This window comes from Petaurus breviceps, unplaced genomic scaffold, assembly GCF_028583685.1.
Source record: "Petaurus breviceps papuanus isolate PSGF00001 unplaced genomic scaffold, PetGlider_PUasm1.0 181, whole genome shotgun sequence".
Lineage (NCBI taxonomy): Eukaryota > Metazoa > Chordata > Mammalia > Diprotodontia > Petauridae > Petaurus > Petaurus breviceps.
In genome coordinates this window covers 25,025,378-25,039,983 of record NW_027185784.1, presented here as the reverse complement: position 1 = coordinate 25,039,983, position 14,606 = coordinate 25,025,378, and the positions used below count along the sequence as shown (strand labels likewise).

General features: G+C 35.8%; 1 protein-coding gene across 1 annotated transcript in view; it reads right to left on the bottom strand.

Moving 5' to 3' along the window:
* Window positions 1-14,606, bottom strand: part of TMEM178B (transmembrane protein 178B) — a 457,319-nt gene that overhangs the window by 439,760 nt on the left and 2,953 nt on the right. The gene's annotated exons all lie outside the window — the stretch shown is intronic.

Here is a 14,606-nt window from a genome sequence, read left to right as displayed (position 1 = left end):
TGGTCTTCATTATTTGTGGATTCCATATTTGTGAATTCTCCTATTCACTAAAATATATTTGTAATCCTAAAATCAATATTCATTGCACTTTTGAGGTCATTCGTGAACACACACAGAGAAGTTAAAATTTTGAGTCATCCAATAATACACTTTACCAGCTGAAGTTCAACAAGGCAATGATCTGTCTTCTTGTTCCAGCTCTAATAATGTAACCAAGTGTTCTTTTCGTGGTCTATTTAGTGCCATGTTTTTCTTACTTTTGTGCTTTTTGTAGGTGATTTTGCTATTTAAAATGGCCCCTAAGCATAGTACCGAAGTGCTGTCTAGTGGTCCTAAACACACAAAGGCTGTGATGGGCCTTACAGAAAAAATACATATGTTAGATAAGCTTCATTCAGGCATGAATTATAGTGCTGTTGGCCATAAGATCAATGTTATTGAATCAACAATATGATACATCCAGGAAAAGGAAAAGGAAATTTGCCAATCTATAGGCAAAACTGCTCAAGAAAGTGCTAAAGTAAATGTTGTGATCAGAGGCTCACAGGAACCCAATCCTGTCTTTCCCCTAGGAGCAATAGTTAAGTATTTGCTAATTCAGTGTCTGCAGCAACTTTATAGAACATAACTACTGTGAATCAACTATAAATTGATTTCCACCATGGAAGGAAATACTCCCATCAACAGTACCAGAATCCCATTCAGGTACTGAAGAATATATTTTAAATGTCTTGCTTTAGTGAGTAAATGTGATTTACTGAACAAAGAAAGAAGAGAAAGTAGGGAGAAAGAGAGAGAAAAGAAAAAGGGGAAGTAAAGAGAGGCAACAAAGGAAAGAGGTAGAAATGAATACAAGAGATTCAATAAATACTTGCCTAATGAATGAGAGAAGGGAGAGAAAAAAGGATAAAGGTGAAAGGAAGGCCCATTGAGACTCAAAATATTTCAATAGGAAACATACCAAGAAAGGCACAAAGTCATTCAATTTTTCCCTTCTCATGTAAAATATTTGCTCAAGTTAGCAATAATGTTACCTCTTTCCTTTGATATCATTAAGAAAAAAATGAGCATCTGAGTGAAGCAAGCAGAACCAGGAGAACATTGTATACAGTAACGGCAACATTGTGCAATGATCAGCTATGACAGACTTAGCTTTTCTCAAAAACACAATGATCCAAGATAATTCCAGAAGACTCATGAGGGAAAATGTTGTCCATGTCCAGAGAAAGAACTATGGAGTCTGAATGCAGACTGAAGCATACTATTTTCAATTTTTGTTTTTTGTTTCATGATTTTTCCTTTCTTTTCTGTTTCTGCTTTCACAACATGACTAATGTGGAAATATGTTTAACATGATGGTATATAAGCTATATCAGATTGCTTGCCATCTTGGGGGGAGGGGGAGGAAGGTGAAAAATTAGGAACTCAAAATCTCATAAAAAATGAATTTTAAAAACTAAAAAAAATGAAGATAGATTGTCAGTCAAAAAAAGAATAAATGAGCATCAACTACTCTAAAGAGTTTATATTTCCTCTTAATAGCTTCCATTTGCACAATGTTTTAAAGTTTACAAAACCCTTTATCTCAGTTGATCCTTATAACAACCCGGTGAGGTAGCTGATACAGGTATTATTATCCCGTTCTACAGATGAGGAACCAGAGAGTCAGAGAGAATAAGTAACTTATTTATAGTCACATAGCTAGTAAATACTAGCATTTGGGTCCAAACCCAAGTATCTTGTGTCTCTATTCTTGCCACCATGTTACCCGAGGACAAGATAAACTTTTTACTACTCAATCCTCCATAAAACCTTTATGAATTTGATGTTACTTCATAATTTTGCTTTTAATTTCTCACTTTGAACAGAAGCATATTGCAAACAACTTATGTGTGTATGTTTTAGTGATTTGGGTACAATAAGTGGCACCAGCCTTGATACCAACCTACAAGGTCAGCATCTTCTCTGCAATTAAGAGATTTGCCTATTGCACTAAGTCAAGTGACTTGCCTAAAACTATGCCACCCATATGTGTCAGAAGCAGGATTTAAGTCTTCCAGGCTTCAAGGTCATCTCACTATCTGCTGTGCAATATCAGCTCTCCCAGGTAGATCTAAAATTGGTGTGGACTAAAGGCACACTCCAAACAACTCCCCCATTGTTAAATTTTCAGTGTGTATATTTACACCTCAGAAATAAGCACTGTATAGATTAGGACTTGATTTATCGTTATATTGATTATCTGGACTTAAGAAAGTGATGAAGAAGATGCTAATAATATAGATTAAATGTAAAAGTGTAGTGAGTACATGGAGAAGAGCAGTTGTTAAATACAATATAATCAAGAACACAGTCTCTTATTTCAATCAGTTTGTATGTTGGTATATTTTTTATAGCCATGGTATTTCAAGAATAAAAGGTCTCCTTTCAAGAAGAAACAATCTTACCTCCAAGAATGGTGAGGATGGGGAAGAGGGGGAGAAGCACTAATAGCTGGAGAGAATCAGAAAAGGCCTCTTATAGTAGGTGACCTTTCAAATGAGCTTGAAGAGGAACCAAGGATTCTAAGAAGTTGAGGTGAGTCAGGAATACATTCCAGGCATGCAAAATAGCACAGGAATGGATATGGGAGATGTAATGTTATATATGAGGAGCAACAAAAATGCCAGTTCATCTGGAATATTCATTGCATGAGAGGGAGAAAATATACAATAAGCCTGGAAATGTAGGTTAGAGCCAGATTATAATGGGCTTTAAATGCCAAATAAAAGAGTTTGTATTTGATCCTAGAAGTAATAGGGAAACAGCTTTCCATTTTACTTTTTTTATATTCTCCTCTATCTCAATGTCAATTTTTCAGGAAGGGCTATTGTTTAGGTATGACTTGCCCTCCATACATATAATTCTTAGAAACTTCTTTTTCACCCCTGCTGATACTAGCAAGAGCTTCAGCTCACAAATGTCTCAGGCACAGAATTTCCAGAGTTGTTCACTTAAAAAGTTGGTGTCAATAAAGCACTGGCCCTGAAGTCAGGAGGACCTGAGTTCAAATTCGGCTTCAGATACTTGGGCAAGTCACTTAACCCCAATCACCCTGCATTCCCCCCTCCAAAAAGAAAAAAAAAGTTGGTGTCCCTTACAAAGAAGAGAATTAAATTCAATTCTACAAATATTTTTTAAGTGCTGACTATATAGAAGCACTTCTGGATCAAAAGGTCTAGTTAAGATAGTTTTTGCCTTCAGAAAACTTAACAGTCTAGTAGGAGGATGTAGGGTGTGCATAAATAATCCTATTATTAAAATAATATTTATCACAATTTTTTATAATGGCAAAGAAGTGGAAATAAGGAATTACCAGTCAATTGGGGAATGGCTAAACAATTTGTGGTATATGAGTATGATAGAATACCATTGTGCTATAAGAAATGATAAAGGGAATAGTTTTCAGACAAACCTGGGGAAACTTATATGAACTGATACAGAATGAAGTGAGCAGAACCAGGAGAACAATTAATACAGTAATAACAATATTGTAAAAACTCAAATAACTTTGAAAGACTTTAGGAATCTGATCAATGTAATGACAAATCATAACTCCAGAGGATTAATGATGAAACATGCAACCCACCTTCTGTCATAGAGATGACCAACTCAGAGTACAGACTGAGGAATATTTTTTTTACACACCCAATGCAGGAATTTGTTTTGTTTAACTATACATGTCTGTAACAGTGTATTTTTCACTTTTTCTCAATGCAGGGAGAGCAGGGGGAAAGGTAAGAGGAAAGAAAGGCAAATATCTGTTGATTAAAAAGAGTAAAATCTAGTTTAAACAGCAAAAACTAAAGATAATATACAAACATTATGTAGCAGTTACCAGGAAAAAAATTTTATGTATGAGAGGAGCAGGAAAGTGATATGAGTAATAGGGCACATTCTAGGGGGCTTCACTGTGAATAAAATTTGAATAAGATTTTTAAATAGAGATTCAAACTGGTTTCATTATATCCCTACCATCTGCTGTGGCTAGTGGTCTATTGCCCCTTCAGAGAAGAAACAATCTTCTCCCCTCCAGGTCTGCAAAACATTCTAGGCTCTTGGTGGCAGTGAGAGGCATTGCTGCCTAAATGGAAGGAGTCATTATAATGATGAAGAAGAATGCAGTTTAAACTGAATAAGAACAGCTCTGTAACAAATAAAGTCTATTAGAGAGTCAGGTTCAGAATATGGAATAATAAGGCCTTCTTAAAAAGCAGGAAACTATAAATTTATGAAGATGACCTAACATGATTTTTTTTTATTGGCAAAATACCGTGACGCTGAGAAAGAAAAAAGAAAGAAAAAACACACAAAAATCAATAGAAATAATTAAGAGACCAGATTCTTTCAAAACAGTAGCAAATTTCTCAGCTCCCTCTGAATGCCAACAAAGGCATCTCCTCAGACCCAAACAATCGCCTGTAAATAATCCCAAGTGACTTTTGGACGGTTCTTGGTCTATGTTACTGACAAATTGAAACACATTGTTTCTCATTCTTAAAGCCCTTGTACATTTTGGGGCTTATATTTAGACTACCTAAATGTGTGTTTTTGTAAATTTATATATATATATGTATATATATATATACGTATATATGTAATATATACACACATTGTATATATATGCATGTTTGGAAATATGTGTGTATGTATATATATGCATATATAGATAAACTTTATATTGGTGTGGCTTTAATCCCCACAATAAAAGAAAGCCTTTTATCTCCATTATAACTTTCTTAATTATTGTTATTATTACCATTCTTGTTCCAATGTAGTCATTTATGATGAAACCATTACCACTAAGTACTGAAAGCATATAATAAAAGAAACATTGGCTGCTGATAGGTACAGACAATAAAAAAATTATAAATTTCAAACAATCAATGAGAATTTATTCAGTATCTATTATGTACCCAAAGTTTAAGACATAGTCCCTGACCCCAAAGAGCTTGCATTCCAGCTGGGTAATAGAATTATCATACATAAAACCAGTGGAAAAGAATTAAACATTAACCTGCATGAGGTGCTAAAAAGTATATTGGGAGTTTAGGAAAGGGAGAGATCATTGAGGGATAGAAAAGCTCACAGCTTTAATGGAAGGGGATTGGTCTTAAACTGGGCCTTGAAAAATGAGTAGAACTTGGAGAAGTGGAGAATTTAAGTAGGAGGCACTCTAGATAAAAGAGAAACATTATGGACATTTAAGGCAGAGAGGCAGAAATGACCATGGTGTATGCTGGGGAAGGAAAATAGACCTGTCCCATCTGGCTGGGACAAAAGTGAGTATAAAGAAACAAGATTGGGTAGATACAGTGAGGAGAGGGAAGGGAAGGTCTCAGATGTCAAACAGAGATGTCTGGATATCCATCAGGCAATTGGGAACCACTTTAAGTGACATGATAAAAACAATGTTTTAGAAAGATTGGTCTATCACTGAGAGGCAGAATGTAGGTAAGGAGAAAGAGTCCAGAGGCATTGGAAACAAGAAGGTTGTTGCAGCAATCCAGGTATGAAATAGTAAGGATGCTGTCTAGAAGCATCTAGAAGAAGTAGAAAATAAAAGGTAAATCTAAGACTCATTTGGAAGGAAGAAATGGGTCTCAATGTTGAATGACATACAATCAAAGAGTGGGAAGACAGGGCCCAAAAGCCGAAGGTGACTTCACAAAATATTTAAGTATCTACTGTATTCAGCACTGTGCTGAATATTGGAGGAGGAAAAATTTTACAAAAAATTGGACCCTGCACTAATGAAGCCTACACTGTAGTAGGTGGAGAGATATGCATAGATTACAATACAAAATAGTATATCATAAATATATTGTTGTTGTTCAATTTCCCAGTCATGTTCAACTCTCTGTGACCCCATTCAGAATTTTCTTAGCAGGATAACTAGAGTGGTTTGCAATTTCCTTTTTCAGGTCATTTTGCAGATGAGAAAACCGAGGTAGACAGGGTTAAGTGACTTGCCCAGAGTTTACACAGTTAACAAGTGTCTGAGGTCAAATTTGAACTGAGGTCCTCCTGACTCCAGTGCCAGCACTCTATCCACTGAACAAAACAAAGAGTTATGTGAAAGCCAAGGGGAAGAGGTACTCATTGACCAAAGGTGATATTTAAGTAGTGCTTTAAAAGGTTGGGGAGAAATTGAACAGTCTAACAGGGGAAAGAAAATATATTTGAAGTGCTATAAAAGGAACTGTGTGAACAAAGGCACCAGGGTAGAAAATGATGGGATACATTTGGGAGACAGAGAGTGTACTGTTGTTCATCCTTCATTCTCGAAGAGGGCCAATGACATCAGAAGGGTGATGTCTTAACTTGCAAGTGAATTCTATTTGAGTGAGACAAAGCTATGCAAAGGGATCAACCTCATGCAGAGAGTACACTAGATTAACTAAAACAGAACATATATGGTAGAGAGTTACACAAGATAAAACTAGAAATGGTGGCACCAAATTATAAGAGCCTTAAATGCCAGGCAAAGGCATTTGAACTTTACTTACTAGGTAATGTGGAGTCACTGAAATTTTTCAGCAGAAAACCATATCTATACATAAAGAAAATTCATCCAGCAGTGGTAAGAAGGATGAATTTGGAGGTGGGGGAGAAAAGCAAATAAGAGGTTAGCATAATAGTTTAGGTAGGGAGTGATAGTAGTCCAAGGTACTAGAATGAACAGAACTGAAGTAATATACATGGAAGATAGGCCACTTATGACTTCAGCATTGCTAAGGTTATATACCAGTAATTAGTGCTTAAATGTCAGAGAGGAATTCAAATTCTCCTCCTCAGAAAAGCCTAAGGTTGTTTTAGGAGATAACATGGATGTACTGTGGTTGGGCTACCATAAAAGATGCACAAACCCTGGCTAAAGGATCAGAAATTCTGCTGTTTAATAAAACAGAATTCAGATAAGCTTGCTCCTATGTGTTACTGTATCTGTACTATAAAAAGAGTCAATCATTTAATGTAAGTTTTTCTTCCTCTCATTTAAGAATAATGAAAATTAGCTTAGTAGGGTAGTTTTCATTTACCTCTTAGTGAATTAACTTATATGAAATCTAAATTAATCCATATCAAGGAGAGGAATTCCAGTTTGGTAGAGGTAATGGAAACTACCTTCTAAGCTTAAGGAAACAAGAATTACATCCCTGCCTCTGCTGTTTAACCTTCCTTTATGAAAAGGGCATCATGGAGTGATGTCTTGACTTGCTATGAAATGGATTTAAGTAAGGTAAAGTTGCATAAATTCCTCAGCCTCACTCTTTATTCCAGACTCACTGAAGTCCAGTGGCAAGACAAAAGTCAAGGCAACTGGCAATGGTCTAGATGCATTGGTGTCTTCAATGTCTGATCAAGCTCTAAGCACTACCAGTGCCTGCTTCAACCTCCTTCATGGCCATTGGAATGAATTCTTCTCACCCACCCATTACACTAGGAGAAGTCTTCACATGCTTCGGGTAGACCTCCCCCTAACTCACTGATGGGTTTGAGGCCTGTTAGTTACCCTCCCCCTGGTTTAGCCCATTTGCCTAGAGCTTTAACAGGACATGGCGTCTGTGCATACTATTGCTTCTTGGAGTCACAGGTGAGAGTTGGGTGGCAGGTGGACACCAAAAGTGGATAAGAAGCCCTGAAAAGGGTTAAGCAAGCCCCCACACCAGTGGTGCTAGTCCTCCATGAACACCACATACACCCGTAACTATTTTGGTTAAGGGGCATATATTTGTCTACTTAGAGCAAAATTTATTATCACAATAAAATATTCTCTGTTTGAAGATTCCATCATTAGTCAGAGCCAGTAAATACCTAGAGGTGTTGGATGATATTCGCAACTCTGGTCTCTTATCTTTGCTTCTTTTCCTTTTCTCTAGTGTGAAAATACTCTGAACATTGATCCAGAATCCAATTTCTTTATCTTTATTTTGTTTACATCTTCTAGCCACAATCTACAGATTAAGATTTTGAATTGGTAGGATATGTACACAGGAATGAAGATATTTAAGTGAATTATTACAACATTGATGTGTATTGATGAGAAATTAGCTGCCATGTTTTCTACTTTGTCTTGTTATAAGCTAGCATCCTGTGGTCACATTAGAGAATGTTATCCATACTCTTCGTCACCCATAATCTCTTTTTATCAACCACTTACCTACATACCTATTCCCTCCCACCAAACTCCAATGGAGGCAGTATAGTAAGGTAGAAACATGCTGAATTTTGGGTTGCTGTTCCTTTGCTTAAATTTTAACTATATTTTATATCTAAGTCAGAGGTGGGGAACCTGTAGCCTCAAGGCCACATGTGGCCATCTAGGTCCTCAAGTGTGGCCCTTTGACTCAATCCAAGTTTCAAAGAATAGTTCTGTAAAACTTGGGTACAGTCAGAAGGCCACACTTGAGAATCTAGAAGGCCATATATGGCCTCAAGGCTGCAGGTTCCTCATCCCTGATCTAGATAACTTTGGCCAAGTTCCTTAACCTCTCTGCTCCTCACTTATTTCAGATGTAATAATAATGATAACTGATATTTGTGTAGCACTTTAAGGTACATTTTCTCAATTGAGCTCCATTATCATCATTTAATACATGAGGATACTGAGAATCAGGAAACTTAAGTGACTTGACCATCATTACACAATAAGTATCCAAAGAGGGATTTGAACTCAAGTTTTCCTGTCTCCAAATCTTACATTCTAAACACTGCACTATGCAGCCCCTGCACCATACCACCACTCATCAGTTTAATGAGGGGGCTTTAAATCAATTATTTTTAAGGTTCTTTCCACCTATAAAATAGAAAATGTTTTCTTCCACAGGTACACTCACCTATCGAGCAGAAACCTTCTCCTTTCTCAATTAGTCTGTGCAGTATACCCATATAAGTTCATGCACATGGATTTGTAAATCTGGATAAATACATTGAAGTTTGTCTATGTATGTGCAGGATTAGATCAAGCCAGAAGACAATTAGGATTTTGCTTTTTGTATTTGGCATAACCTAAAATTTTGTAGGTCATATAGAGGGAGAACCCCGATTCTTTCTCACTATCAGGTGTATAACACCTAAAAGAACCCCTAAATTTCTATTCTGAAACAGTATTTAGGTTACTATGGGTTTATTAACCTAACAAGGTTGTTGCCCCTAGGGTGAGTAACAATTAAGTGTCCATACTAGTTGGACTGAAGGATCAGTCTTTGATTCACTATACCATACTAAAGGAGAGAGGGAGGGAGGGAGGGAGAGAGAGAGACAGAGAGAGAGAGAGAGAGAGAGAGAGAGAAGAGAAAATCAGGAAAGACTAATTAAAAATCAACATATTATTAATGGAAAAACTAGCATGATATTGATTACATTTAAATAAATACCTATAGACTATTAAATTTGAGACAGCTCAAATTGTTAGGAATTTCTTCATTAAAATGAGCTAAAATGTGCTTCTTTTTGACTTTTTTCCATTCACCCTAGTTCCATACTCTTTACTGCTAGGTCCAAGTAACCATGTTAATTTATATTATCCTCTGTTTCTAATGTAATAATTTGGAGCAAAACATATAAATGTGTTTAGGAAGGAAATATATTTTTATATAATTAACCATTACAAGGAATAGAATTTGTCTTTAATAATTATTAAACAAATTATATGAAGGACCAGAGGTTACAAACCTCAGAACCTCAGCTCTGAGGGAGTCAGAGATGAAGCTTCTGCCAATTTAAGACTAAAGGTCATTACCCTTGCTGAAAAAAGCACTGAAATACTCTAACTGAAAAAAGAAAGTTATAATACTCCATTGAGCCAGAGGATAAAGGTAGTGAAGACTACAGTGCAAGCCCAAGGGATCAATGCATCCTGCAGAGACACCACATCCTAAGAAGACTGCAGCATCTGTGATATCTGTTTGGCATAGCCTGGGCAATCACAGCCTAGCAGCCCTTTAACCCTCTTAATACATTCTAGCAGCAGCTACCCAGTAATAGAGTGACCTGGCCAGACCAGTTTGATAACAACATAGCTGCTGAGCTAAGATTGCAGACAACCAGCCGCAGCCAAGCCCAAGTAAGCAAGGGGCTAGCTCCATAGCCAAGTGACCTGTTTGACTAAACATGACATAAGATTGACTCAGAGAGCTGAGATGCTGTGCCTTTCAAGGAGCCAACCCAGTTACATGAATTTCATAAGGATCTCAAAGAAAGGAAATTGAGACTCTGCAGCTCCAGAGTTTTCCATGTTGTTGGCCATGTCTATTCCCTTTATTTGCGCCTCCCTGTCACTTTATTTTAAGATCATGTCCACTCTTCTTATCCCCATGTATTCTATGGGTATTGGAGGGATAGTACACCCCAGATTCTAGGGGAAATGTTTTATAATTATTGTTCTTACTACACCATATGAGAAAATGCCTTTGTTAAAGAAAAAAGTGACATGAGCTAAATCCCATTTTAAGGAAATTTCCATATAATGCAAACTCTTTCAAAACCCCAACTGATGATCTGCTTATTTCAAAGAATAGTCAATACAACATTTGAAAAGAACCAAAAAATTAGAAATAAATAGTGTCATTATAACAATTTGACTTGTAGCTACTTTCTCTGGTTACTCTAGAAGTCTCTTTGTATTTCTGAATCTGATTCCGCAGATTATCTGTACTCAGAGTTTGCACTGACTTATCGGGGTGTCTCCTATGAGATATGAAAGCAGAAAACTTGATATAATGCCTTTCATAGAAGCATTCTTGCATGAATTAAACCATAATTTTATTTGCACTTCTACCCAATGTCATTGCCCAGAGACCACAGACTCTAACTCTCACGAAGAACCTTCCCATCTAACTTGGGAAAGAATTCTTATTGGTAATATTTCTATTCAATAGCATATGTTATTAAGGCATTTAACTTAAACTATCCTTTTCAGGTAAGACTTCACCCAAGAAAACTTTCTTTGTTATACTTTCATACATTTCAGCATTGATGTATCCTAATTCCCATGTTGGGGGCAGCTAGATAGAATGCCAGGTAGAAGACCTGAGTTCAAATCTGATCTCTGACACTTGTGTGACCCTGGGCAAGTCACTTAACCCTGTTTGCCTCAGTTTTCTCATCTGTAAAATGGATGATGGAGAAGGAAATGGCAAACCACTCCAGTATCTTTGCTAAGAAAACCAAAAAGGAATCACATAGTCAGACAACTGAAAAACAATGAAACCACAACAATTCCCACCTTGGGTAAACTTCAAAAATCAAGATTTTTCTTAAGAGTACCCTTTAAAATGTTTTCCCATAGAATTATCCCCACTGGAATTAGGATGAACCCTTGGTAATTTTATTCCTATGAATTTAATTAAGATTAAGTTTAATGTTCTAGTAACTATTGTCCCAGCCTCTGGTCTCTCACCTCTTTAACCCATCTTTCACATAGCTGCCAAAATAATCTTCATGCACAAACCTAACTATATCATTCTTCTACTCAAAAAGGCAAACTCAATGGTTTGGCATTTAAGGTTCTCCATAATCTGCCTCAATTTACCTTTCCAGCCTTATCACATATCACTTTCCTTCAAGAACTCTATAGAATAGATTTCCTTAAACTCAATATTCAGTAACATAGTAAGCACTTAATAAATGCTTGCTGATTGACTGATCTTCCATTTCTGTTTATCTATATACATAGGCTTCCCCCATCCATATACTGTACTCCCTCATCTGTGCCAATTGAAATCCTAATCTTCCTTTCAAGACTTATTGCAGGTTCTGTTTTCTCAGTGATGATTTCCCTGATTCTCTTAGCTGAAATTTTTTCCTCAAATTATCCTTGAACATCTTTTCTGAATATCTACTTTGTCTTTGTTTTATTTTGCATAATCATCCTCTGTGTAAATGACATTTCCCTTTCAGTAGAAGAAAAGTTCTCTGAGGGCAGGGACTATGACATTTTTCATTTTGGTAATCCCAGTATCCAGTGCAGTACCTTGCAGTTAATAAATGTTTATTGAACTAAATTGAATGAGAATCTAAATAGTAATTACTCAACAAGGATTTACTGAAAAGTCAGATAGAGTATAGCAGTGTACTGTGTCCTTGGCATACATCTTTAGTTGAAAAATAGATACTGTCCCTTCTTTCAAGGATACTATGTGCAAAACAGTCAACCAAATAGGCAACAGAAATGTGTACATAGGAATTGCATCATTATAAAGTGCATTGAGAGGTAGGATTACTGAGTGAATTCAGAGGAGGGATTTTTTTAAACTATCTACGGCTTTGATGTTTGGATTCTTATTAATTGTGTTTTAAGTGTTATTTTAAAATGTTTATACAGCATTTTCAAAGGTAATGAGTATTGATTTCCCAAATGACTAAGTTCTTTAGGGCTGTATCATCATTCAGATAAATCTCTAATTTCCCTGTAATATTGGCACTATATTTAAATAGCCCACTCCTCTTTTTTTGTTTTACTTTTCCTCTCTTCCTTTAATATACACTCATAAAAAGTGAATACTAAACTAGAAAGGTTGCTTAAAAGGTCTAAGACATTATTTTTGAAGATTGATGAGCAATGAAAGGTACTTTTTTCAGACAATGCAACAAAATTAAATACATACATAGTAGCTCCTTTTCTATCTTCCTAACACTGAGGAAACAGGTGACAGCTACAAATTATAGTATAATTTCTACTAGCAAGGAATGTAATTCTAGAATCTATCTTTGACTAGCTAGAACAAGAAAAATTGATCTTTAAAGAGCATGGTGTTAGGTTAAATGGATTTTTCTTTAACCTTAAAATGAAGACAGTGACCATAAATCTCTCTAGATTTGTAGCCTTGACACTGTCCCCAGAACAAGGAATCAAAGAAAAACAACATCCAGCAGGAAAAAGGAACCATAGCAATCACATATACTAGGAGGCGGACAGTGATGGCTGTATTTTTGGTGATGATGAACATTTCCATTAGTTCAAGTGAAATACAATATCCAAACACCTTTAGATATTAAATCTTCCCTGCTATTCATTGTCCATTTTCTGTCATTACAATTAAAATGCAGTATATAGGGAGGTAAAAGATAACACTTCCATCCATTCCATTCCCTGCCAGTACTTCTATCTTCACTGGAAGAAAGTGTCACTATAGTAACAAAATAACCAGATCCACAAGCCAAATCAACCTTTACTCTTGTTGCCAAGCACAGAAACACAGAATCAGAGAACTGCAGGGGGCCTAAAGAGGTCATAAATTCCATCCCCTGCCTCTGATCAGACTTGACCAAAAGGAGAAATATTGTGTTCTTAGAGATTATTGAAGAAGTCTATTCAACAGCTTCATTCAGTAAGCCCTTTTAGCATTTGTCAATCTTTACTACCTTGGTTTCTTTATATTTCACTTAATTCCTTGCAGCAGCAGTTTTTGTGAAAGTAGAAAGCTGACAAAATAATACTATTAATCTTAAACCCATTATTAAATTCCCTACTAGTCTTCTTTAAATAATCCTAATCCCCCCAGTTTTATAATTCTTTATTCCAACCCTATGTTGCTCTCCTCTGGATTCTTCTAAAGCAGAAGTTCTTAACTTTTGGGGGATCATGGACCCTTTGATAGTCTCATGAAACTTAGGGACACCTCAAGATGTTTTAAATGCATAAAATATATAGGATTACAAAGAAAATCAACTATTCTAAAATAGTTATCAAATTCAAGGACCCAGGTTAAGAATCCATACTAAAGTTATCTAAGTCATTATTTATGTTCTAAATCTTTAAATTGGACACCATAGCCTAAAAAAGTCCTGACCAGTGCAGCTGACTTGATTTTTGTAATATTGAACACAATCTACAATTTAATAGAATTAAAATCACCAGATTCACTTGACATAAACTTCAAAGTAGATATAAAAAGAAATGCCTCTCAGATACATTGGATCTAGAATATATCCAAATTTAACCATCTACAAGCTATTCATTGCTTCATTGAATATTTTACAATTTTTTCTGATTGATTAGGATTTTTTTTAACCTTTTCCAACTTTGAGAGTTGTTTTTCTCAGTGGGATTGGGGGGAGGTTAGAAATGTGGTGGGGAACAAGAATAGCCCCACCTGTCACAAGTCTAATCAATAAAACTGTTAGAGCAGCATAGCCACTATATTCTAAATTTCTAAATTTAAATTATTTTATTTCTTCCAAAAGGAAGTTGCAAAGTAGTTTGAAGAACACTGTTTTTACTCTGAGCACTATTTAACAGACTATAAAAAGTGAAATACAGAGAGATGGCCAAGATACACAAAAATTGTGTTCCATTCTCATAGGATTTACTCTCCTGGCAGAGATTAGTCTTCTTCAGTGATGGTCCCATAAGATCTCCAAATAATATTTTAGTAGGTTTTGGATGGTAGTACCCCATAATGCTTGTGTATCATAAATATAGTTATAAATATTGCTGAATGGGGAAAAGGAATCTTTTTTAATTGGCTATATAATAATAACAATTACAACATATTTATGGAGTACTTTTAAAGATTATGGTGTATTTTTTTCATAATAACCCTATGAAGTAGGTAGTGCAAATA